The sequence below is a fragment of the Crocuta crocuta genome, unplaced genomic scaffold (assembly GCF_008692635.1).
Source record: "Crocuta crocuta isolate KB4526 unplaced genomic scaffold, BGI_CrCroc_1.0 scaffold606, whole genome shotgun sequence".
Taxonomy (NCBI): domain Eukaryota; kingdom Metazoa; phylum Chordata; class Mammalia; order Carnivora; family Hyaenidae; genus Crocuta; species Crocuta crocuta.
The window spans coordinates 502,082-528,963 of record NW_027531508.1 but is presented as its reverse complement, the minus strand read 5'-3'; positions in this window follow the sequence as shown (position 1 = coordinate 528,963).

Below are 26,882 nucleotides of genomic sequence, written 5' to 3'. Positions count from 1 at the left end.
CAGTTCAAGGAGGATGCTCACGGGAGCAGCTGTTATTAGGGAAGACAACATATGCAAAAGGAAGCAGGACTTAACACAGGTTTAATATCTCAGACAAATGGGTTAAAGAAACAAGTGCTAAGAAAGTAGGGGAATAGCTCTAGAGAGACTACTTATTGCCACCGTTCCTCAAGGTTTCATGCGGAGTCACCGTGCTGAAGTACTACTGACCATTGGGTTGGTGAGAGATAGCCGTTGGCCCAAACTTCTCAGTTTCTGGAACTGAATGTACTCAAAGATCAAAGCACCAATAATTTGTTCTCTTTCATTCCCTCTCTGCCTGTGCTTATCAGAAAGTGACACTGGATAAATGTATCTTGTCTGAAGAATCAAAACTTCCCTCAGGTAGGCTGTTTCTACAGGTAGAGTCAGAGTGGAAGAACAGAGGGGATTGGTAGTATCATCTCTTCCTTTACATCTAACCAAAAGTGAGAGCAAAACAAAAAAAAAAATGAGAATTCAGTACGAGAAATGGCAAAAGGAGTTGCTCAGACAGAAGAAAAATGACCCTTGGCGGGAAACATGGAAATTCAGGAAGAAATAACAAGCAATGGAAATGGTAACCACATGGCATAAATCAAAATATATCGACTCAAAAAAAAGCATCACAGTATCTTTAATATGCGTAATCGAAATACATGGCAACACAAATTGTGAGCAGCAGGTGGTAAATGAAGTTAAAGTGTGTCAAGATCCTAACACTGTCAAGCAAGTGGTCAAAGTAATCATTTCCATAAGATTCTAGTAAGCTAAAATGTATTTTATAATCCTCAGGTTAACTAGTGAAATATCAGGAAAAAAAGTAAAACCAAAGAATCTCTTTGACAAATTAGTCAAGGAGAAAACCAGATTGATAAAAATATTTAAATACTAAAAATTGAAAGACAAAAAGAAAACATAAAATAGGTAGACTAGTTGGAGATAAATGGTAGGAACAGTAAACACATATTAGGGAATTAAATACTCAAGTAAAAGTATATTATTAGGCTAGATGAAAAAGTAAAACCTTCTTACATGCTGCTTATAAGAAACCACCTTAAATATACAAATACCAAAAAGTTGAAACTAAAAGGATACATTAGCAACAAAGCTATAGTAATATCAAACAAACAGATTTGAGGCAATAAATGAGATAAAGGAAGATATTTCTCAATGATAAAGAGGAATGGTAAACCAAGAAGATATCATTTTCAATAGCATCAAATAAATCAAATACCTTGTAACAGATCTGACAAAAGATTCAGAAGACCTCTTCAGTGAAAAACTCTAAAGTAATATTGCGAGGAATACAAGAATATTATAAATAAATAGAAGAACATATGCTACCCATGGATTAGAAGCTCATTATAGAGATATCAATTCTCCTCAAATTGATTTGCAGTTCTGATGCAATATCAATCAGAATTCCTGAGAGATTTATTTTCCTGTGGATATTGATAAATTGTTTCTAAAACTTACACTGAAAATGAAAGGTCAAGAATAGGCAACATGATGTTGAAAAAGAACAAAGCTGTAAGATTTATCCAAATATCAAGGCTTATTATGAAGTAATAGTAATTTATATACCATGCTATTGCTGAATGGAGATAAAAAATAGGCCAATGAAATAGAGACAGAGATGAGAAACAGACATGCATGATACAGAAGAGGAAGTATACAAACAGACGCACCTATATTTGGCACATCGGTGATATCACAGTGCAGTAAGAAAAGATCTTTTTAATAAGTGGTTCTGAATCAGTTGGTTACCCATATATCAAAACTAAATCTATCTTCATACTATACACACACACCAAGGTGTGTGTATATGTGGAGATCTAACTGTGACAGGTAAAATCATAAACATTTTAGAAAAATAAAATATTTTCAAAAACTTGCATAGGCTAAAATTACTTAATAAGGATACAGACAATAACTATAAAAGGAAAAAACTAATAAATTTAAGTTTAAATATACTTAGTAAATAAAAACTTGAAGTTGTATATTAAGACACCATCAAGAGGATCAAAAATCATGCCATAAAGTAGCAGAGAACATTTGCAAGACATATACTGACAAAAAAATAATATAAAAAATACACAGTGGCGAAGATTTGCAAAAGACTTCACAAAAAAGTATCTCTAAATGGTAATAAGTATATGGAATCATTGCTAAATATGATTATTTGCAAGGGAAAATTAAAGTAAAACCACAAAACACAGAAACACTCATTTGCAATTGATTTTCAACAATGGTGCTGAGACAATTCACAGGGAAAAGAATGGTGTTTTCAATAAATAGTGCTGAAACAACTGGATATTCACATGCAAAAGAATAAATTTGGAACACTACCACACACTATATACAAAAAAATGAATAGCTCAAAATTAATCAAAGAACTGAAGGGAAGAGGTAAAACCATAAGATTCTTTAACAAAAACACAGGTGTCAATCTTCATAACTTTGTATTAGGAAATGGTTTCTTCAATATGACACCTTATAGCCATAAGCAACCAAACTAAAATTTGATAAATTATACTTCATCAAAATTAAAACTATACACCAAAAGATATCATCCAGAAAGTTGAAAGACAACTCAAAAAATGGAAGAAAATCATGTATCAATGCAAATCATATATCCAGTAAAAGTCTAGTATGCAAGATATAAAGAACTATTATGGGGCACTTGGGTGACTCAGTTGGTTGAAGTGTTGGACTTCAGCTCAGGTCATGATCTCACAGTTTGTGAGTTTGAGCCCTGCATCGGACTCTGTGCTGATGGCTCAGAGACTGGAGCCTGCTTTGGATTATGTGTCTACCTCTCTCTCTCTGCCTCTCCCCTGCTTGCTCTCTCTCTCTTTCAAAAATAAATAAACATTTAAAAATTTTTTAAAAAAGAACTATTACAATTCAACAATGAAAAGACAACTCAATTAATAAACAGGCAAGGATTTATGTAGATATTTCTCCAAAGAAGATATACAAATGGGAAATAAGCACATGAGAAGATATGCATTATTAGGATTAGCCATTAGGAAAATACAAATCAAAACCACAATATAATACCGGTTTATACCAACTAGGATGGCTATAATCAAAAAAGGAAAACAAAAGGTATTGATGAGGATTTGAGAAATTGGAACCCTCATACATTGTTGAGGAAAACATAAAATAGTTTGGTAGGATCTCAAGAAGTTCAACATAACATTACCATATGACCCAGCAATTTCACTCCTGGGTATGTATTCAAGTGAATCATAAATATATGTCCACACAGAAACTTGTATATAAATGTTTATTCATCATAACCCCAAATGGAAGTGAACCAAATTTCCATCAAGTGATGAATGGATTAACCAGTGTCGTATATCCACATTGAAATATGAGCCAACCATGAATAAGAATAAAGTACAGATTCATGCTACAACATGGAATAACCTTGAACACATGCCAGGTGAAAGAAGCCAGACAGAAAAGGCCAAAAATTGTAAGATCCCATTTACAAAAATGTCTAGAATAGGCAAGGCCATAAAGACGGAAAGAAGATTCATGTGTTCAGGACCTGGGGGAGAGGGAAATGGTGTATAACTACCAAAAGGCATGGAGTTTCTTTTTGGGATGATGAAAATATTCTGGAATTAGATAATGATGATTGTTACATGACATTATGAATATGCTAAAAAGCACTGAATCATACATTTTTAAAGAATAAATATTATAGTATTTGAATAATATTTCAATTCTAAAATATAAAATAAAACAACAATCAATGCCACAACGCATCCATCAGAATGAAAATGAAAAGGACTGACTGCCTAATGTTGCTCAATGGGGTACCTGGGCGATTCAGCTGGTTGAGGGTCGGACTCTTGATTTCGGTTCAGGTCATGATCTCATGGTTCCTGAGATCAAGCCCCACATCAGGCTCTGTGGTGACAGTGCAGAGCTTGCTTGAGATTCTCTCTCTCACTCTCTTTCAGCCCCTCCCTCACTCTCTCAGGCTCTCTCAAAATAAATAAATAAAAACATTTTGAAAAATGTATCCAAACTGAACCTCTCACACACTTCTGGTGGAATTGTAAATTGCACCAATCCCACTGAAAACTCTTGCTGTTTCAACTAAAACTGAATATATTCATACCTTAGGATCCTGCAGTTTTCTCAGCATTCATGTTATAGAAATATTTAAGTATGGTATCACTTAGGTGGCTCAGTAGGTTGAGTGTCTGACTCTTGCTTTTTGGCTTGGGTTGTGATCTCAGGGTCCTGGGATTGAGCCCCACCTCAGGCTCCACTCTGAGCATTGAGCCTGCTTAAGATTCTCTCTCTCTCTCTCTCTCTCTCTTTTTCTCTTTCTTGCTCTTTCTCTCTCTTTCTCTCCCTCTCCATGCCATTGCCCCCTGCTCACTCTCTCTTTAAAAATAAAAAAATACTAAAAAAGAAACATATACATATGTTCACACAATTCACATAATGTATATTATTGCAAAGATGTTCATATCAGCACTATTCATACCCTCTAACTGGATACCCTCAAATGTCCATCAACAGAACAGATTACAAATATTGTCCCAATGTTTGTGTGTTGAAGCACTATATACAGCAATGAGGATGAACAAATTATTGCTACATGTGACAATACAGATGAATCTCACAAGCATAATACTGAGCAAAATACTGTATGCACAAAAGAATACCGACTATATGATTCCATTAATATAAACTTGAGAAACAGGTCAAACCTAATCTGCTGTATTAGAAGTCAGGGGGTGTATGATCATGAGGGACGCGTAGCGTGAGAGACCTTCTGAAATTCCGGCAATGTTTTCTTTTGATCTTGGTGCTGGTGACAAGGGTGGGTTAACTTTATGAAAATCACTGAGTCATATATTTATGTGTAGGGCACTTATACCTCAATTTACCAAGTTTACGTTGAAAATGATGAATAGAGTCGAGAGAAAATCATGGGGGCGCCTGGGTGGCTCAGAAGGTTAAGCGCCGACTTTGGCTCAAGCCATAATCTTGCAGTTGTGAGTTTCAGCCCCATGTCGGGCTCTGTCTGACAGCTCAGAGCATGGAGTCTGGAGCCTGCTTGAGATTCTGTCTCCATCTCTCTGCCCTTCCCCGGCTTGTGCTCTGACTCTCTCTCCTTCAAATTAAATGAACATTTAAAAAAAAAAGAGAGAGAGAGGGGAGGCTGGGTGGCTCAGTCGGTTAAGCGTCCAACTTTGGCTCAGGTCATGATCTCACGGTTCATGGTTCAAGCTGCTTCAGGCTCTGTGCTGACAGCTCAGAGCCTGGAGCCTGCCTCAGAATCTGTATCTCCCTCTCTCTCTCTGACCCTCCCCTGCTTGCACTCTCTCCCTCTCAAAAATAAATAAACATTTTAAAAAATTAAAAAGGAGAGAAAATCATGTATATGAATATATATATTAAAACTAACATTTCATATCATTTGACGGTATTTTTGGAGTAGACATATAACAGTAAGACTTTATATGGAAATCCACTAATGACTTCCCTCCAAATTGGAGGAGACCAATCTAATAATGTACTCTTGCAATAATTGTTAATTTTATTATTTATTAATGTTTATTTATTATTGAGAAAGAGACAGAGCACAAGCAGGGGAGGGGCAGAGAGAGAGAGGGAGACACCAAAGCAGACTCCAGTCTCCAAGCTGTCAGCACAGAACCTGACATGGGGCTCAAACCCACGAACCATGAGATTCTGACTTGAGCCGAAGAGCAATTCCTAACTGACTGAGGCACCCAGGTACCCTGATAATTAATTTCAAATGTTTATAAAATATTGGCAATAATTTTCCATTTCCCATTTGATTCTTTCATTGCCATGATCATGATATCCCACAGCACTGGCCTTTTCCTGCTACAAACTTAGTAGCGTAGTCTCCAAAAAGGAAATGAGAACAAAGAGACTTGATTATTATTATTTTTTAAGTAATCTGTACACCCAATATGGGGCTCACACTCATGAGCCGAGATTAAGAGTTGCATGCTCTACCAACTGAGCCAGCCAGGTGCCCCAAAACTTGATCTTTCCTAATAATAAATAGGTGCTGGCCCCTAGGGATTATCAGTCGTTTCCGGTTTTCTCATTATAGTTTAGAATATTGAGGAGTACTGAGATCAAGGTTATTTGCCCATAGTTTTAAGAACCTATATTATCCAATTTGAAAAATGATAAAATAATTTATTTATCTCCCATTTTGGGGGTGTTTCCATGTTTTCTCAAATAGTAATAATCAGTATGACTCCACGGCAGCGTCTATATATGTAAAGGAATTCAAAATTTCGTTTAATCCCAGTCTTCACAGTCCACTACTATTCCTGATCATTCATGCCTAAAGTAAAATAAATAATTCTGATATTTGTAATATTACAAGCTGTGCATCCCCTTATTGGGAAAAAAAAATTTTTTATTAGCTATTAAATTTTTTATGCTTGTAAGACTCCACAACATTTTTCAAGGCCGAATTCAATTCCAATTCCCTGCCTTCACATTAAAGCCAACATAAACTACTCCATATGAATAGTTATTTAATATTTTATTAGAGCTTTTAATTTTACTATCCCCTCAGTAACTTATTCCCTTGCTTACAAACCTTATGGTCAAGAAATTCTTCCCAAGAGCTAATATGAATTTTCCATTCTGTGCTTCCTACCATTTTAAGACACTTGTTAAATCTCCCTACCTACCACTGATTCTTCTCTAACAACACAATTCCTTTTTTGTTCTGCTTCCATTTCTAATGCCAACTCTCGCAGCACATTGGTTAGCAAAAGCTGCCCTAAGTGAGCATAATACATATGCTCAGGTCATCAGCGCAGGATCAGAAAGCTTTCATATTATGAGTGTAATATAAACTAAATTACTGAACTTCTGTCACCCTCAGCTTCCTAATCTAGTAACAGTATCTAATCCATAAGATTATTGCTAAGATTATATGATACAGAATATAAGGTAAACCCATGCTTGCTTACATTAAAAGCTCAATTGTGGAAAGACTGTCGTAGTTTAAGATATTTAAAATTTTTTTTAATGTTTATTTATTTTTGAGAGAGAGAGGGAGAGAGAGAGACAGAGACAGAGCACCAGTGGGGGAGGGGCAGAGAGAGAGGGAAACATAGAATCTGAAGCAGGCTCCAGGCTCTGAGCTGTCAGCATAGAGCCCAATGTGGGGCATGAACCCACAGACTGTGAGATCATGACCTGAGCCAAAGTCAGACGGAGGTTGGATGTGCGTCCCACCGAGACACCCAGGAGCCCCAGTTGTTAAGCTACTTTTATTTGCAGGTCCAAGAAATGGCTAGATTTACTCAAAAAGGGGAGGGCAGGGCAGAGTATTTGAATGACACTTGGAAGAAGAATTCAAGAATCAGTGGTCTGGATACACACCAATTAGGATCACTCAGGGGTCACAGATGCACTATCTAGCACCATCAGCATTAATAGCACAAAACACTAAACGTGCTCTCTCTTTCCATTCCAAGTTCCAAGTTTGAGAAGAGAACTTCATTGCTCCCACATGGTTCCACTGACAGACAGTCAAATAACATGTAATTTTAGCCTTCCAGAAGCATAAAACTTAGATTAAAACAATACTTAAATTTTTTCTTCAAAATGTCACTATTGCATCTCACTTGATTCCCTAATAAGAACACCAATTAGGTAAAGAGGATAAAAGTTTAAAGGCCTAGATCAGACAAGAGATTCGCTCAAGGCCAAATGGAAGTCTGTGGTGTGGTCAAGTCAGAACAAAAGCCCTGTCTCCTGATTTCGCGGTATGCAGGCTTTGCTTGAGCTGCAGGAGACATCTATTCCAGGGTTTGGGGTCCTTGCCATACGTTAGCCCTTTTATCTGCACTTGAGTATCAGAACATCAGGAAGCACAGGTAGGCAGAAAAACAAAGATAATCACCGTGTTCAGAGCCGATACAATGTGTTGCTTGTGTAAGAAAACAAAACCAAAACCAAAAACAACTTAAGACTGTATAAGCAAAGAAGACAAACAGCATACCGAGGAAACGAATCTCAACAAGGCACAAGCCAGGAAAAATTTACCTCAGTTGCAAGAAAAGGAAAAAAGAAAAGACTGTGTTTATGGAGGGTGAAAAAAACCGGTCACACCACTGGTGTAGCTTACCTGGCCAAGGCAGCACAGGCCAGTCACCTGTACTCTGATGCCTATACTTACCACCCATTACATCCAGTCTCAACAGAACAGCTTGGGTCCAGCTAAAGAAGCCAATAGACTCAGAGTGTGTTCTAGTTCAAAAGATACAAAATGGGACAATGAAGAAAAAAAATACTAGGTTGTTTTCCTCAAAATATTTATGGAAACCATGGTGTAAACCTCCTGAAGATAAAAACAAAAGAGGATTGTTATGAGGTGAAAGGAATCAGGATGAGGAAAAGGAAAATGACTATCTCGAAGGGAAAGGCCTTTCACTGAATCTGTACTGCGCATGTGCACTTATTTTATTCAGAAGAGAGTTGCTGCAGAACCCAGCAGGGGTAAACTATTATTTATCTCTGGTTATTAGCCAAGCCTAAATTGTGTAGCAAAAATAACAAAGGATTTTCTTTACATCTAATTAGACATAAAGGCTAGAACAATGTTCTTGTGAAAGGATGCTTTTAAGATGCTTTTTTGGAATTGAAAGAGTAACAACATTTGTTTTGTGTGGTAAACAGAAGCCTTTTGGCAGTGCAGTTGCTTTCATTTTGAAACTGCCAAGAATTATTTGCTTATCTATGGAATTTCAACGACTTTCCCTGCTTGTGAGTCATATGGATGCTAATCTAGAATAAACAGGGCTGTTTAGGAGAATACTGGGGTTTACCATGGCCATGGGGCAACTCCNGGGGGTGGGGTGGGGGGGGGGCGGGGAATGGAAGAAGAAAAGAAGACAGAGAAGAGGGGCGCCTGGGTGGCTCAGTTGCTTAAGCATCAGACTTCAGCTCAGGTCATGATCTCAGCTCAGGTCAAGATCTCACGGTTCATGAGTTTGAGCCCTGCATCGGGCTCTGTGCTGACAGCTCAGAGACTGGAGCCTGCTTCAAAATCTGTGTGTGTGTGTGTGTGTGTGTGTGTGTGTGTGTCTTTCCCCCTCCCCTACTCGCTCTCTCTTAAAAATAAATATTTAAAATTTTTTTAAAAAAAGAAGACAGAAGAGAATGTAAATGGAGAGAGAGAAGAAATGCAACAAGGAAGGGAAGGACATGAGAGAAAAGGAAGAACGGTGTGAGAGAGGATGACACAATTCCTGAAGGTAACATCATCGAGGCAGATGCGAAAAGTGTCAAAAAATAAATAAATAAATGAATACAAAGAAAGAAGGAAAAGGGAGAAATGGATGAGACATCTGCTGGGTAGGCAGAGCGAGAACATAAAAAGTGAAGGGAATAACAGGGAAAAATAGGAAAAGACCTGGAAAGACTTTGGGAAGCAAGAATAGGCTAATATAATTCAGAAGGGACTGTAGAGTTGTCTAAATGATAATGGTATTTGACAGTTTGATATGTATTTATAGCTGTTTCCAGCTCTCTCTGAATTCTATATAGGATTATCCAGATTTTCTGGGGTTCATCACCACAGGCATGTAGGATTAACAACCCAATTAAGTAAAGTATTATTCTCCCATCCCATCCTTAGGCTTGTATAATACTCTTCTGAGGTTTCCTGAGAATGGTACACAAAATGCCATAACCAGGGAAAAGGTGTGTGAGTGTGTGTGTGTGTCTGTACATCTGTCTATCAATACCTAAGCTTTTTAAGTCTAGATTGGAAATCCCCAAAAGGACTAACTTCAGAGAAAGTTATTAAATTAGCAACTATTATTCAGCACCTCCTATGCATCAGACACTGGGAATTCATTGGAAAAAAAAAAAAAGCACACAGTCTCTGCCACACAGAGTTGAGAGACCAGAGTGTGTGGAGTATATGGCAAATGGTGTGACTAAGGAAGTAGTAGAGAGCGGAAGCTCTCATCTAACCAGAGAGCCAGCTCAGCCCAAGAAGAAAGTAACCTCTGTGCTGAACACTTTAAGATGATTACCAGGTAAAGGCTGAAAGAAATGGAGGGGTGTTGCAAGGAAACAGGAAGAGAATGTTGGAAGCAGAAGGAATAACAGAAAAGAATAGCCCTTTTGCTTTGCAATAAACCTTTCTTTATGCCTCTGAGCACAATAGAGGGTAACAGTGTTCAAAGAGGATGTTGTAGAGAAAAGCAGAGCCATGTCACAAAGGGACTTAGACATCTGCTATGGATTTCAAGTTTTATAATCTGGGCAATAAAATGCTACTGAGATGTTGTCTGGGTGGGAATTAACCCTACAAAAATTTTGTTTTATAAATACCACTCTTCGTAAAGTGAAAGAAAAGTGGAAAAGACAGGTGTCAAGAAGTTCAGTTAAGAAGCTCTTATAATAACCCATACAAGCAAAGACAGAGGGCTGGATCAAGTTAGTAGCAGAGACCAGAGAGAGAGATCTGGATTCTTGAGATAATAACTTACAGAATCAATGGGATTAGGTAATTGACTAAATTTGGAGAGATCCCGGTGATACCTGGAGTCAGTCTGTACAGCTGGGTAGACCATGTTAATTTTGACTAATCTGAGAGTAAGGGATCAGAAAGAGTTGCTACTCCGGAAGTTATAGGAATGCAAAATTCCTTGACATCAAGGCCCATGAATCCTTAGCAACAGTTTGCTGACTTAACTGAATGGATCTTTTCTCCTCCTCACTCACTATGGGTGGCAAATCTTACACTCAAAAAGGAGTCAGTCTCCCAGTTTCAGGGAATCTAGTACTCAAGATGCTAAATGCAGAGCAAAAATAAATCCATAACAGAAATAGTACCGAGGCCTGAAAGCTTCATTTAAGAAGGCAAACACAGATTTACATACTTTATAGGTATTGATTTTTCCCAGGGAGATGAACAGTTATAAATAATGGTATCCTTGTTAATGCTTTAAAAGAAGCCCAATTTAGACTTCAGACTTTGGCATGAGTGTTAACTTCTAACTTACTACATCCTTGGATGTATACATGCTTATTTAATGATCATTTTAGTATGCTTTGTAAAAGACAAATAAGGTAGCAAAATAGTTTCAGTTCACCCTCGGAATCAGAGCTTTCTGGGGTTTTAAGATCAAAACAGAGAAAACAAACAGCAGGATCTAATAAAACTTAATTCTTAATTTACTGCATTTCAGTACCTCTGTTGACCACACATGTGCACTGACACATATAACTGGCAGTAGAGAAATGGTCACCAGCTAGTATGTGCTCAATTACCCAATTATCACCTGAATGAGCTCGTCCCCTCTTCTACAGTGTTTCCAATGCAACACAGAGAAACTCATTTCTCACTCAACTTGGTTGTTAGCCTTTTTAATAATTCAGAATGGAAACAGCCTTGCTGGTAAGGAATATAATGTTTCAGGGGATAGGAATATCAATATGTAAAGTATGGACTTCCAAATCTGTCAGAAAAGGACAAAATCTGAGGAGCTCACACGGAACATGTGGCTTTGAGTGAAAAGCTGAACAAACAGCAGAACAAATATAATTGTACTTACGGTTAAACTACCTGTTAATTTCCATACCGGAAGTAATTGTTTTCCTAATACTAAAATTCCATTCTCTGTTGTTCAAAACTCCTGGAATAGACATTCTATTTCCTAAATTACTAGGTATTGGAGAAAACATTCAAAACACAAGAACCTACAAAGGATTTATCCCTTTTTTTCATCACAATACATTATTTAACCCTTACAGACCTTTCCCTCCTCCATCTTTAAATGGGGATGATACTTACTCTCTTTTGGGACTACTGTAAACCTTAAATGATTTAGTGAATGTAAACAATTAACAAACATGATACTGACCCACGTGAGGTGTGCGACAAAGGCTAACATAACTAATATATATATATATTTTTTAACATCAGGCTGAACTCTATGAGGAACAAGCTAGAAATACTTTTTCTTCCAACAAGTTCCCTCCAACATGCTGTGCTGGGTCTCTGCTGACCCTAGACAACACTGTCAGTGATTCCTTCTGCTTTCTGGCCACTTCGTTTATGAGAAAAATGTCACATTTTGGTATCTGAGGGTTCGTGTTCAGATATTATACAGCCTGGGAGAAACCAAAACTGCAATTTCATACCCAATTCAGTCTATCCTCATATCGATTTATAGATGACCCAAGCTTAGAAACCTCCATGGGGAAGATAGGCTTTGACTCTTTGGTGTCATTTCTCTTCTCTTTCCCTCTTCCTCTTGCTTTGCTCCATTTTTTCCCCCTCTCTGAGGCTGCTTGGTCTCCTTCCTTCTCCACTGTAGGTGGTATCCAAGGGGGAGACTTGGGGTGGGAAACAGGACAAAGTGTTGTGTCATCTAAACCCTCCCCATCTTGTAGACCACATTCACAGCTCTTTCATAGGCCCACAGTGACCCTCTTGCCATAAAGTGTCCTTAAGCGAGCAAAACAATAACCACCTGACCTCTTGCAACACCCCGCTATTCATCTCCTGCTAGCAGCAGATACTCCTCTTCACGCTACTCAGGGCTTCTTGCCTAGGTAGGCTCTCCTTACGGGCACGGTCCCAATAAAGTGTCTTGAGTCCAGTTTCCTTTTAAGGTGCTCAGTTAGCCCACAGAAGACCTATGGATTCTCGTGAAACCAAGGCTGAGGGTTCCATCTGCTTGTCACTGCCCCCCTCCCTTGGCCGGCTGTCACAGCCCAATCCACTCAGTTTCTCAACTTTAGAATTCTCCAGGCAGCCGCCAAATAGCAATCTCTTGATTCTTGTGTACTCCAAAGCTCAGAAGGCATGTCAAGCACTTCTGAGAACTCCCCCGTCCTCACCGTACTCCTGTCTCAGAATCAAGCGAGGAAACGAGTCTCTGCAACGGCAGCAAGCGTCCAGTTAGTGTGTGAGATGCCATTCCCCCATCTTGCAACCGCCTTCCAATCCCTGAGAGATTCTCTTAGAGCCCCCCTCTCTTGACTTGAAGATAAAGGAGAAGGGAAAAATATGTATTTATTCTAAGCCTATTGATCTGTTATCTTACACATTTTTTCCTTGATTTTCTATCTTCTGACTATACAGGTTACATACTGAAAAAAAACACTCGAAGTTTCTTCTAAGTGGAGGTTTTTTTAACCACAGCATCATTAATACTGTGGATAAGATCTTTTCTTGTTTGAGGAGACAGGGCTGTGCATTATAGGATATTTAATGTTGTCCCTGCCCTCTACCCACTAGATACCAGAAGTTTCCCTTCCTCTTGAGGTATGACAACCAAATACAGCACCAGACATTGCCAAATAGCCTAGAGGGGCAAAACTACTCTCAGGTGAGAGCCACTGTCCTAGTTAGCTGCAGAAGGTGTTTTTCTTGGCAGTCCATAGCTTTGCGGGTTTGCACTTAAAATTCTGAGGTAACAAAAATGTCCATGTAGTTATAGTATTTTCCCACCCTCTTAGCTCTATTAATTTAGCAGACATTCACTCTTTATTCATTAAATAAATATCCATGTTCTGCTACGTACTGGACACTATCACAGGCATTTCCTGGAACAAGACCCTAGCCTCTGGGAGCTCTAGAGTCACAGATTAGTGACTCTAGAGGCATTGTAGAACATTCAATAGATAGACAACATGGTCAAAGTGATGATTGAAGAAGATTATCTGGATGTCACTGTGTATAATGAAAGCAGAGGGAAATGTGGGGGCCAGGAAGACCTGTTAGGAGGCAGCTGTCATTAAAAAAAGTTAAGGGAATAATGATCTGGATGTGACCTCTGGAAATAAAAAGGAATGAATAAAACTAAGGATGAATTAAAAAAAATTGATGGACTTTTGGAAGGGGTGAATAGATGGAAGTAGAGAGGAAAGGGATTAAGATCTTCTCGGTGTTCCTATGGGAGACTAACACAGTTGTTCAATCACTAACAGATATGGGATTCTTAGATTTAAAAAAAAGGTGAAAACTGTTAGGCAGATGATTGTGGCAAAAGCAAACATGAGTTGGGTTTCTCAATATCTATAAATGATAAATTTGATGTGAGGATGGACCACTGGAGTCTACTCTGGATACAGAAATCCAAGGTCAGAATTTCTCTAAAAAAGATGCATTGTCTTCACCTTATTCCTCTCTGAAATTTATAAGATACATGCAATTGGATTGATCTCTCAATCATATTTTCGAAAAAATAGCTTATTATCAACTCAGATTCTCAAACTAGCATCCAGACCATCCAACAATAAAATAGAAATTACCTCTGCTGACTTTACCTCAGCAGAATCAACCTGAAGAAAGAACATCTTTTATCTTCACAGAGAATAAACCTTCACGGGACCTTAAGATGACAGATATTTTAAAAATAAATGCTAATTAGGACTGTAAGAAGATTTTCTTTCAAATAATATGGCACTCGGACAGTACTTGTTAAAATAATCAGGTTCCAAAGATAGTATAAAACTGTAACTCCAGTGGCCGTACGATCGCATAAATTTTTAGTGGTACTGCAATTTGCACTATTTCTTCTATGTCCCATTTCTCCCCTTGTCCAATTGTGCTTTTTCAAAGCTTAGATCAAGAAGGTTAAATTGAGAAAACCTCCGTTTCTTGGGAATGATCCCCTTGCTCCTCTGCCAACCATGCTACAACTTTCGAGTTGGTTCCTTCATTCTTTCTCTCTCTCTCTCGTTTCTGTTGAGATATAAGAACATTTTTAGGAGACCTGCAGTCCTAAGTTCAGATCTCAAGGGCATCCCTATAAGGTTACTCCCTCAACTTGGGCAAGTCCTTCTCTGATATATTGTTTCTCTAAGGTAGAGGGAACACTTTCCTTACATGGTTGTTATGTCAATTAAGTGAGTTAATTAAAGAGGCACATAACAACAAGCACAGAATTCATTTTAGTTTTCCCCCTTCTTTTTCTCCTTCTGTTAAATGACTTGGTAATAGGAGATATCAAAAGCCTGATATGCCTGCTGTGTATTTGCCATCATACATTAAAACAACGAAGGTAAAAAAAACTACAGAGTTTTTAATGCATTAAAATTTAAACAATGCCAAACCGATAAGGGGATAAAAATGCATAAATATGAATAGAAAAGAAATGTAAGGATATAGGTATTAACAGTGATTATTTTGGATGGTGGAAAAATGAATAGATATTTATCCTTTTCACTGTTCTCTGCTTCCTAATCTTTGTATAATTAATATTTAATTTCCTAATGAAAAACATAAATAAACTTCATGGAAAAAGAAAAGAAACATTTCAGAGTAAAATAAATTTCAATGTTCTCATTAATGAAAGCAAAGTTTACTGGATCCACTAGAAACTCAGAAATAATCCTCACACTAAATAAGACAATGTTCTTCCATAATCCTCCATGAACTGTTTTCCTGCCTAGATTATGAGTGAACCAAACACCAATGATGCTCATAAAATATATTCTCAGACTCTGTCGACAGCAGTGACTCTGGGATTTTTTTAACAAAAAAAAAAATATGGCATTTTTCAAATGAATCTAGCCATCATCACAATAATGGCATTAATCTAATCAGCATTTTAATAAGTCAATTGTACTTATGCAGATTAATACTAAATAGTATGATAATTAACATGGCTTAGCCATGTCTCTTTTCTAGCAACAGTACAGAATAAATATCAGTAGTTAGGAATACATATTCACAACATTTCAGCTCAGTTTTGTCTTTTATCTGCTAACTTAAGAGTTACTCTAAGGGTTTAAGTACTACAGCAATGGAAGTCTAATCTACGTACTGTGTTGCAATTTTAATTTGGAACCACCTAGACCCAATTTAAACTATTGCCTCTCTGCCCTGCCACCCCCAGCTGTGACTTCCAAGGGGAAAAATGAAGACCAAACAAGAACTTTCTTACTCTATTGCCAATAGTCGCACATCTATTTTCTTCTAATACTGTGTTCTAAGACAAGGCGGAAATTCTGATCTTGTTTGTATTGCTAAATCAGTTGCTAGGACATACGACACGTTCAATCATAAATACATGATGGATGAATAAATGAATGAATGAATGAATGCATGCATGGACATTTGAAATGGAAGGAATCTTAAAGATCATATAGCTCTGATTCCCACTGACTTGTAGAACACCTTCCATCGCATAACTAGCAAATGGTCTGTCAGACTTTCTTTGGCTCTCATTACCCTGTGACAGGACACTTGGGACTGTAATCCTCTTCACCTGATTTCAGAATCCAGGTCCATCCTAAGCCTGCTTTTAACTGAAATGTGTGATTCATGGATTATTTATCACTCAGGCTTCTTTTATTTGCCCGTTTTCTATTTTTCTGAACATATCACACTAGTGTAGAGCTCTCTAAAGCTTCTTCTGGATCATAATTCTAAAGACTGCCACTCTGAACAAACCTCATCCCTACTTACACTGATTTCAACTGTCCACCAGGCAAAATCCAAATTATTCAACCTGTGAGTCAGGAGCCAGCTGCCAGTTTCCATTCTCATGCCTTGCCACTTATTAATGTATTCTTATCATCATTAACTGTTTATTGTATATCTACTGTGTTCCTCACACTAGCCTGGACCCTGGGGAGTAAGAAATCATTCTGACCTGCCTAGAGCATAGAGCCCAATGGACAACACATAACAGTATTTTAGAATAGTGCTCTTTCTGGTTTCACTTTCCACTGGGAAGCCAAATAGATATAGATTTACCAACAGAAGTATGAAACAGATATTCCCCCATATGCAGAATTTATAAAGAGGCTGAGGAACCACTTATATGTACCTCACAGACGAAGGATATTTAAAAAGTCAGACTTCCACTTCTGGCCATACTGAAGTCTATCATAAGCAACTTGAGAACTGAAAAAACTATACAAAATGACTGCTTTTAGGTATTGGACAATAGGTAGCACAACACTTTGATCCCTGAGAGGAGGGAAACAGATCAAATGAGCACTGCAATCACATCAGCATTATGCTTTGAGGCATTTTCCAGACTGCAGTGCAGGGAGAGAGATTCCAAGCAGAAGAGGACTGTGGTCTTTCTGAGTTAAGGGGACAGAGATGGAAGTTTAGGGTAGCTGAGGTGGCAAGAATCCACAGGGCAAAGTACCAGAGAGAAGGGAGCTATGCAGAGAAAGGGCTCCAGATATCTGCGTAGGGGTCTTCCTGAGTCTTTGATTGAATATTATCTGTGTTTCTAGAAGGACAAGGTGCATGAGGCAGAAAAATAAGGGGGAAAAAAAATCAGAGAATTTAGAGCTGAACAATTCCCAAAGTTCACATGGGACTGGGAGAGATTAGGGCTCTTAGTAGCCAAAGCAGAGAGAATATGTTGAAAATTCATATACTCAATAGAAACTCCAGAAGGGTCACAACTTAATGGACAAGCCCTAGAATACAGACTACTTTGGAAGCACCAGGGGCAAAAAAAGAAATAATTTTATTATTTATCAAGCTAAGCCTTCAAACTTACCATACTGTCAGAAACACAAATTTAAACACTTTTTATTTATTTTAAAAAAATTTTTTAATGTTTATTTATTTTTGAAACAAAGACCAAGACAGAAGGTGAGCAGGGGCAGAGAGAGAGGGGGGGACACAGAATCCAAAGCAGGCTCCAGGCTCTGAGCTGTTGGCACAGAGCCCAACATTGGGATCAAACCCACAAACTGCGAGGTCATGACCTGAGCCAAAGTCGAAGGCTTAACCAACTGAGCCACCCAGGTGCCACTCAACACTCTTTAGTAAAAGTATGTCCCATGTAACATTTGAGACATACTGATACTAAGAGAGTATTTGTTGGGAGCCTGAGTGGCTTAGTTGATTAAGCGTCTGACTTCGGTTCAGGTCATGATCTCATGGTTCCAAGCTGGGCTCTGGGCTGACAGCTAGGAGCCTGAAGCCTGCTTCAGATTCTATGTCTCCCCCTCCTCTCTGCTCCTCTCCAACTTGTGCCTTTTCTCTCTCTCTCAAAAATAAATAAATAAACATTTAAAAATTAAAAAAAAAAGAAAGTATTTGCTGTTTATCTGAAATTCAAATTTAGCTAGGTGCCCTGTATTTTCATTAGCAATTCTATGAACACTAGAAAACAGTCACAGGACTGTGAATATTGAATGAGGGATATAATGAAGTGAATCCAGTGACAGTCCCAGATTTCAGGTTAGAAGAAATTCTGGACTATGGTCCAGGGTAAGGGAACCCAGATTCCAGGAAATCTTAACCAATGTGAAACTGCAGACAAAATTGGAATTTAGGGAGGCAAAGGTGTCTAAACTTTATAGGACAGAGTATCATAGAGAAGAGAGCTATGTGGAAACAGACATCTACAAATCCAATATCCATTGAGTCCTTGGCTGTGACTGCTTAGGATAAAATTTCATGAGGCAGGGAAAACAACAATTTTCAGGAAAAAAAATCAAGGCACTATAAGCTAAATAATTCTCAGAGATTACATAGGGCTAGAATCTCTATCAATCAGAATAGAAAGATCCAAATAAGCATGTGGGACTTTTAGTAAAGACTCCAGATGAATGAAGTCTTAATAGCCTAAAATAGTTCTAGAGTAATTCTGCTCTAGATGCATCACAAAAATATAAATAAGAAGCCTCAAAAGAATCAAACTCACATACAAGTAACTTAATTGTTGGCCAGACCAAAGGCCAACAATGAATGCCACAAAATTTACTACTCAGCAGTGTAAAATTAATACTCTTGAGCATCTAATATATATTTTTTAAATATTTTACTTATTTTTGAGAGAGAGATAGAGACAGCATGAGCAGGGGAGGGTCAGAGAGAGCGGGAGACACAGAATCCGAAGCAGTCTCCAGGCTCCGAGCTAGCTGTCAGCACAGAGCCCGATGCGGGGCTCGAACCCATGAACCGTGAGATCATGACCTGAGCCAAAGTCTGACGCTCAACCGACTGAGCCACCCAGGCACCCCACATCTAATATATTTTTTAAAAAATTTTAACATTTCTTTATTTTCGAGAGACAAAGAGAGACAGAGTGCAGCAGGGGAGGGGCAGAGAGAGAGGGAGACACAGAATCCAAAGCAGGCTCCAGGCTCTGAACTGTCAGCACAGAGCCTGATGCGGGGCTCCAACCCACCAACTGCAAGATCATGACCTGAGCTGAAGTCGGACACTCAACCAACTGAGCTTGAGCGCCCCTTGGGCATCTAATATTTATAGACCTGAAAGACGCAGGAACACATTATCACTTACCAGGAGAAAAAGCAGTCAATAGAAACAGACTGAAAAATGACAGAGATGATGCAATTAGTAGGCAAAGACATTTACAAAGCTATTGTAATATGTTCAATCTGCACGAGGCTATAGCATTAATAGGATGTGAAGAGAAATTAAAGATATTTTTTATTAAAAAAATTTTTTAATTTATTTTTGAGAGACAGAGAGAGACAGAATCCAAAACAGGCTCCAGGCTCTGAACTGTCAGCATAGAGCCTAATGCAGGGCTCAAACTCACAACTGTGAGATCATGACCTGAGCCAAGGCTGGCTGCCTAACCGACTGAGCCACCCAGGTGCCCTGGAAGATATTTTTTAAAAGAACCACTTGGAGTTTCCAGAGCTGAAAGTTACAATGTCTGAGAAAAACAAAAACAAAAACAAACCCTCCCAGATGTGCTTAACAACAAACGAAATGCAACAGCAGAATTAAAAAGTCTTAGCAATTGAAAATATTCAAACAACCATGGAAGAAAAAAAACCTGAAAAAAAATTCAGTGACATGTGTAACAATATCAAGCAGTTTAACATATAAGTAAATATGAAAGAAGTTCTCCTAGAAGGAGAGAAGTTATGGGGTTATAGAAAACAAGATGTGAATAATGGCTAAATTTGTCCAAACATTATTTAAAATGTAAACCTATGGATCTACAGAGATCAATGCACCCCAAAGAGGACCATCACAGAAAACACCATATTCAGGCACATCATAATCAAATTGCTGAAAATAGGTGATACATAAAATGTATTAAAATCAGCCAGTGGAAAAAGGCCCACAGCACATAGCAGAAAGCAGGTAAGAATTCCCCGATTTTCTGTTAGCGAAATGAAAACCATAAGATAATGGAACAACAACTAACTTGCTGAGAGAAAAAAAACAACTTTCATCTTAGAATTCTAAATCTAGGGGGAGAAAATCTTTCACAAATAGGATAGCCAAAGACTTTTTCAGAAATACAAAAGGTGAGAGAATTCATCATCAAGCAAACTTGCAACATAAAAAAAGTAAACTTTTTATAGGCAGAAAGAATCTTACACCAGATATAAACTCAAATCTGCACCAAAAAATGAGCACTAAAATGGTTAAGTATATGGATAAACATACACAATGTAATTTAGTGTTTTAATTTTCTTAAAAGATTAATTGGGAAAGGAGACTTCCAGAACAGCAGAATATCAAATCTTCTCCCCAACAAAACTTGATAAAGTTGTCAAAAACAATCATTTTATGTATCTGGAATCAACCTCAGGCATACAACAAATTTAAAAGTGTTTATTCAAGAAAAGCAACTGGACCTTGGATAAGAATATGAGAGTGTGTCACATTTTAGCCATGGGGCGATCTATCATACAACCCATCCCTTAGCTTCATCAAAATGGTAGTTCTACCACAAGAAAGAAAGCTCTGAAAAACACACTTTGCTGGTCAGAGGCGGCTGACTTGAATTTGAAGTAGACCATGGGAAAACAATACATCCATGCACATAGTTAGCAGCCCAAGGTTACATCTAATCTGAAACTGCAGTTTCGACTGTGGAAGCAACAGACCAACTGAATAGGCAGAAATATAATTCGTGAAATGAGGAAGTCATAGAAGGCTTTGAGGATGATCTGAAGTCATAGAAGGCCATGTGCATTTACAAGGTTGTGCACAAGATCAAGAGAAAGTTGGAGGGAGAACCAGTCAGCTACACAAGCCCTAAGTGAACGTGAAAACTTGTGCATGCACAGAAGAGACATGAGAGCATGAAGAAAAAGATGGGTCAAGCTTATAACCTGCTTGAACTTTGAATGCATTCTCCAATCCAAACACAGATCCACTGGTGAAGGGTCGAATCCTTACTGACTAGAATGAGGCTGTATTTGAGTAGAAATTCTGTTCAATTAATGGCTAATCACGAAGTTATGCTGACACTGGATGCTTTTTTTTTAATTTGAGCAGAAATATCAGTGGCCATATACAGTCACACACCATGGAGAGTAGGTCCACAGATTTCGTGAAAGTCACCAAACAAACAAACAATAAAAACAACTATGGGAGGATTCTGATACAGAATTGCTATAATATATTATGTAAAGTGTCTAGCTTTCATCAAAAAATTGTAAGACATGCAGAGAAACAGGCAATATGACCATAGTCAGGAAAAATAGCAGACAATAGAAACTAAGGCACAGACTTAGGAAATAAAGACTTCAGAGAATCTATTATAAATACATACAAGGAATTAAAGGAACTCACATCTAAAGAGTTAAAGGAAAGCATGGCAACAATGATCCAATAAATGGAGAATATCAATAGACATGACAATTATTAAAAAAGGACTCAATATACACAATACATTGTATATATAATATATATTATATTATAAAATATATATTATATATATATATTTACATCTACACCAATTCTTTATCAGTGCTTTGTAGTCTTCCACTAGAGATTTTATACATATTTTATTAGATTTATACCTAAATACTTTACTTTTTGGAACATTATAAATACCATTTAAAAAAATTCTACATTTTGGGGTGCCTGGGTGGCTCAGTTGGTTAAGCATCCAACTCTTGATTTTGGCTCAGGTCATGAACTCAAACAGTATGTGAGTTGAAGCCCCATGTGTGGATCTGTACTGACAGTGTGGAGCCTGCTTGGGATTCTCTCCCTCTTTCTCTGCCCCTTCCTCACTCTAAATAAACAAACAAACATTAAAAAATTTTTACATTCTGTTTGCTGGTATAGAGCATAATAGTTGATTTGGGTACATTGACCTTGTATTCTGGAAACTAGTTAAAATCATGTATTCGTTTCAGAAGCTTTGACAGATTCTTTGGCATTTTCTATTTCTAAATAATATTACCTAAGCACTTTTACTTTTAAAGTATAGTTTCATTGAGTATAGAATTATTGGTTGACTTTTTAAAAAAATTTCAGCACTTGAATGCTATGCTACTACCTTTTGAATGTCATTGTTTCTGGTGTGGAGTCAGCTGTTTACCCATATTGTTTTTCTTACTGTCAGTGAAGAGTTATTTTTGTCTTGCCATTTTCTAAACGTTCTTGTTGTCTTTGGATTTGAACAGTTTGTCTATATGACGTTTGTAGGTGTGAACTTCTTTGTGTCACCAAGATGATTGGTGAACTTCTGGGAAGTCAAAATCAATGTTTTTCTTCAAATTTGGGAGGTTTTAAGCTATTACTTCTATAAATATTCTTTCTTCCGCTTTCTCTGTATCCTCTTCTGGGAATCCATTATGCATATATTCATGGTACACCACAGGTTTCAAAGGCTCTGTTGCTTTTTCTTCCTTTTCTTATTCTTGTTTCAACCTTTTCTTTAAGTCTGCTGATTAATTTCTTCTACCATCTCAAATCTACTGTTGGTCCCCTCTAGCAAATTTTTTATTTCAGTTATATTTTTTATCTTCAAAATTTGCATTTGGTGCTTTTTTTTTTTACTGTTTACTTATTTACTTTAAGAAAGAGAGAACATGATCAGGGGAGCATCAGAAATAGAGGGAAAGAGAGAATTGCAAGCAGGCTCCATGCTGTCAGTGCAGAGCTTGATGCAGGGCTTGATCTCACAAACCACAAGATCAGGGCCTGATTCAAAATCAAGAGTCAGATGCTCAACTGACTGAGCCACTCAGGTGCCCCACATTTGGTGATTTTTAAACAATATGTATCTATATTGTTCATTGTAATTTATTACATTAGTAGAAAAAATATATCTAATACTTTCAATAGACAGAAAATATTGAAAAAATTTAATACTTATTCAGGACAAATTATAGTAAGCCAATATACATAAATTAAAGGAATCCATATTACAAAAGAAAATATCTTTATTTGTAAGCAACATGACCCTGTATGTAGAAACTACTAAGGAAGCCACATAAAAAATTGGAAGTAATATATGAGTTCAGTAAAGTCAGAGGAGCCAAGATAGATATAGAAACATCAATTAAATATCAGCAATGAACCACCCACATATGAAATTAACAATTCCATTCCCAACAGCCTCAAAAAGTGAAAAAAATACTTAGGCTGAAATTTAATAAAAGAAGTACAAGTCTGGTACAGCAGAAACTACAAGCCATTGCTGAGAGAAATGAAAGAAGATATAAATAAATCGAGAAGCATTCTAAGTTCATGTTCAATAGTGTTAAGAAGGCAGTTCTCCTCAAATTGATCTATAGATTCAAAGTAATCTCTATCAAAACACCAGCAGGCATTTTTTGCAGAAATTCACAAGCTGTTCCTAAAATTTATATTGAAATGCAAAAGACTGAAAATAACCTAAACCATTTTGAAAAAGAATAACGAAGTTAGAGGACTTATACTTCTAATTTAAAAACTTACTTGGGGTGCAGGTCATGATTTCACAATTCATGAGTTCAAGCTCCAAGCCGGGCTCTGTACTGATAGCTCAGAGCCTGGAGCTCACAACCTGCTTCAGATTCTGTGTCTCCCTCTCCTTCTGCCCCTCCCCTACTCATTCTTTCTTTCTCTCTCTCTGTCTCTCTCTCTCTCTCAAAAATAAATAACCATTAAAAAAACTATAATGATACAATAATCAAAATAAGGTGGCACTGGTTCAAGTAAAGATATAAAAAATCAAAAGAAAACAACTGGAAATCCTTACATTTATGGTTAACTGATCATTAACGAACATGCCAAGGCAGCTCCATGGGGGAAAGAAATAGTCTTTCCAACAAATAGTACTGAGCCAATTGGATATCCACATGTAAATAGATGAATGTAGACCTTTACCTTATATCTACACAAAAATGAACTCAAAATGGATAATATACCTAAATGAAAGAGTTGAAACTATTAAAATTTTAAAAGAATTCATAGAGAAGATATCTGCATGATTTGGGGTTAGGCAGAGTCCTTTTTTAAAAATTTTCTTTTAAAAGTTTTTAACATTTTACTTATTTTTGAGAGAGAGAGAAACAGTGTGAGCAGGGGAGGGTCAGAGAGTCAGGGAGATACAAAATCTGAAGACAGGCTGTAGGCTTTGAGCTATCTGCTAGCACAGAGCCCAACGAGGGGCTCAAACCCATAAACTGTGAGATCATGACCTGAGTTGAAGTTGGACATTTAACCGACTGAGCCACCCAGGCACCCTGGCGGAGTTCTTAAACAATATATCCAGAGCATGATCCATATAAGAAAAAATTGATAAACTGGACATCATCAAACTGAAGTTTTGTGCTTCAGAACATGCTGTAGGGAAAATGAAAAAAATAAGTCCCAGACTGGGGAAAATATTGCAAATAATATATCTGATGACCTTGTGACCTTAATACATAAAGAATACTTATAACTCATTAATAAAAAGATAAGCCCAATGAAAAATATTAGAAGAACTGAAAAGACATTGTACCAAAAAATATATATGAATAACTAATAAGCAATTCCCACTTTCACAAGCTTGAGGGGTCTCTTTGTCTTAAAATCTTATATTTATTTACCATATCATTCATTTAACATTTACCATCTATCACGTGTTGTTAGATGTGCTTACATATGCATGCCTTGACTATTAAATGGAGAGATTTGGAAATATCACTAAACACTATGTTATAATTATTTGAGGAAATTGAGTCTAATATCGATGTTGCACAGAGTAGCTATTAAATAGTGATGATTAGGGAATCAGAAGACAATAGAGACCTTTCACACTGCTTCACAGAATGTAAAAACTTCTTAACTCATGTTCACTCAAGAAGTTTTCAGAACTTCCTTTGCCAAGTCTTTTTAGTGTTAACTCTCATGATCGACCAGCATTATACACAGTTGACCTAGTACTTTTAAGTTTTATTCCAGTTCATGTAGGTTCCTTTTTTAAAATAGCAGTTTAATTTGGTTACTCAAACAAGGTTAACAATTGGCTTGAAATTCTATTCTGCCATGCTGAATGAGCGCCTACCTTCATTAAATTCACAAAGCCTTGACTACTATTAGACAAGAACTAGATACTCTTTAAGTCCAATATCTTAAAGATAACATGACATCCTGGGAATACTACTATTGGTATATCTAGCTGTGTGGCCTATTAAATTAATAATTATTTCTCCATCTGATCACTTTCAATCTATTACTTTTTTTAATCAAATGGTGAAAAACACAACCTCCCTGAACTAAGAACAAATACAAAACAAATAACTAGTCATTAATTATGCATGACATTATATAGCAATTATTTGTGAAGAAGTCTGAGAGTGTTATAAATATAATCTCATTAGTTTTCTCAAATTTTCCGCAAGCTTTAAGGTAGTCATTATTATCTCTATATTTAACACATTATTATATTAATAAAAACTACAGACTCCTCTTTATTTTACGAAACACATTTACATTTATCATTCCACTTGCCCTTTTGTGAAATAGACACTATCATCATTCCCGTTTTGTCCAGTGAGAAAACTTGGGTTTAATAATTTCCAAGGTCTTTGTAATCATTAACATTAAAGGTTAATCTTTACTACTGAGGAAGTACCCTTATTCAAAGGATCACCCTAATATAGGAAAGAGTTGGAGTACCTGATTTGGTATTAGGAAATAAGATTAGTAAGGAGCAGAAAAGGAACCTTTAAGGACCAAAACTAAGTATTGGTATTAATTAACTCCAATACAATCAATGTCTAAAATTGTTTTCCCATGGCAGCCTTTGCTCCTGGGACCTTCCATCAAAATTTGAACTGATATCTTTAACCCTTTTTTAAATTAACTTAAGTGTCTTTGACATACAATGTTTGCTAATTTCACAGTGAAAGTTTATGCTATGTGTACAAGTATAGCTACTGTCTGTCACCGTACAAAGCTATCACAATTATCATTGGCTACATTCTCTATGCTGTGTCTTTTAGTCCCATTACTTATTCACTCCATAACTGGAAGACTGTATCTCACACTCCCCTTCACCCACTTTGCCCATCCCCTTCCTCTTTGGCAACCATTAGTTTGTTCTGTTTACAAATCTGACTCTGTTTTTTATTTGTTTGTTTATTCATTTGGGGTTTTCTTAGAGTCCACATATGAGTAAAATCATACGGTATTTGTCTTTCTCAGCCTGACTTATTTCACTTAGCATAATACCCTCTAGGTCCATCCATGTTGTTGCAAATAGCATGGTCTCACCCTTTTTATGGCTGTATAATATTCCATTAGATATGTGTGTGTATATATACATACATATATATAATCTATATATATATATAATCTTTTTCCTTTTGTCTCTCAATGGACTCAGGTTCTTTCTGTATCTTGACTACTGTAATAAGGCTGCAATAAACATTGGGATGCATATGCCTTTTCAAATTAGTGGTTTTGCTTTCCTTGGATAAATACCTAGTAGTGGAATTATTGGATCACATAGTATTTCTATTTTTAACTTTTTGAGGAACCTCCATACTGTTTTCCACAGTGGCTGTACCAATTTACTTTCCTACCATATATATTTAATCCTTGACAGAACATTCTAAAGTACAAAAACAAATATGTCTAAAAAGGCAATGATGTCTCAAATAGTTACTGATTACAG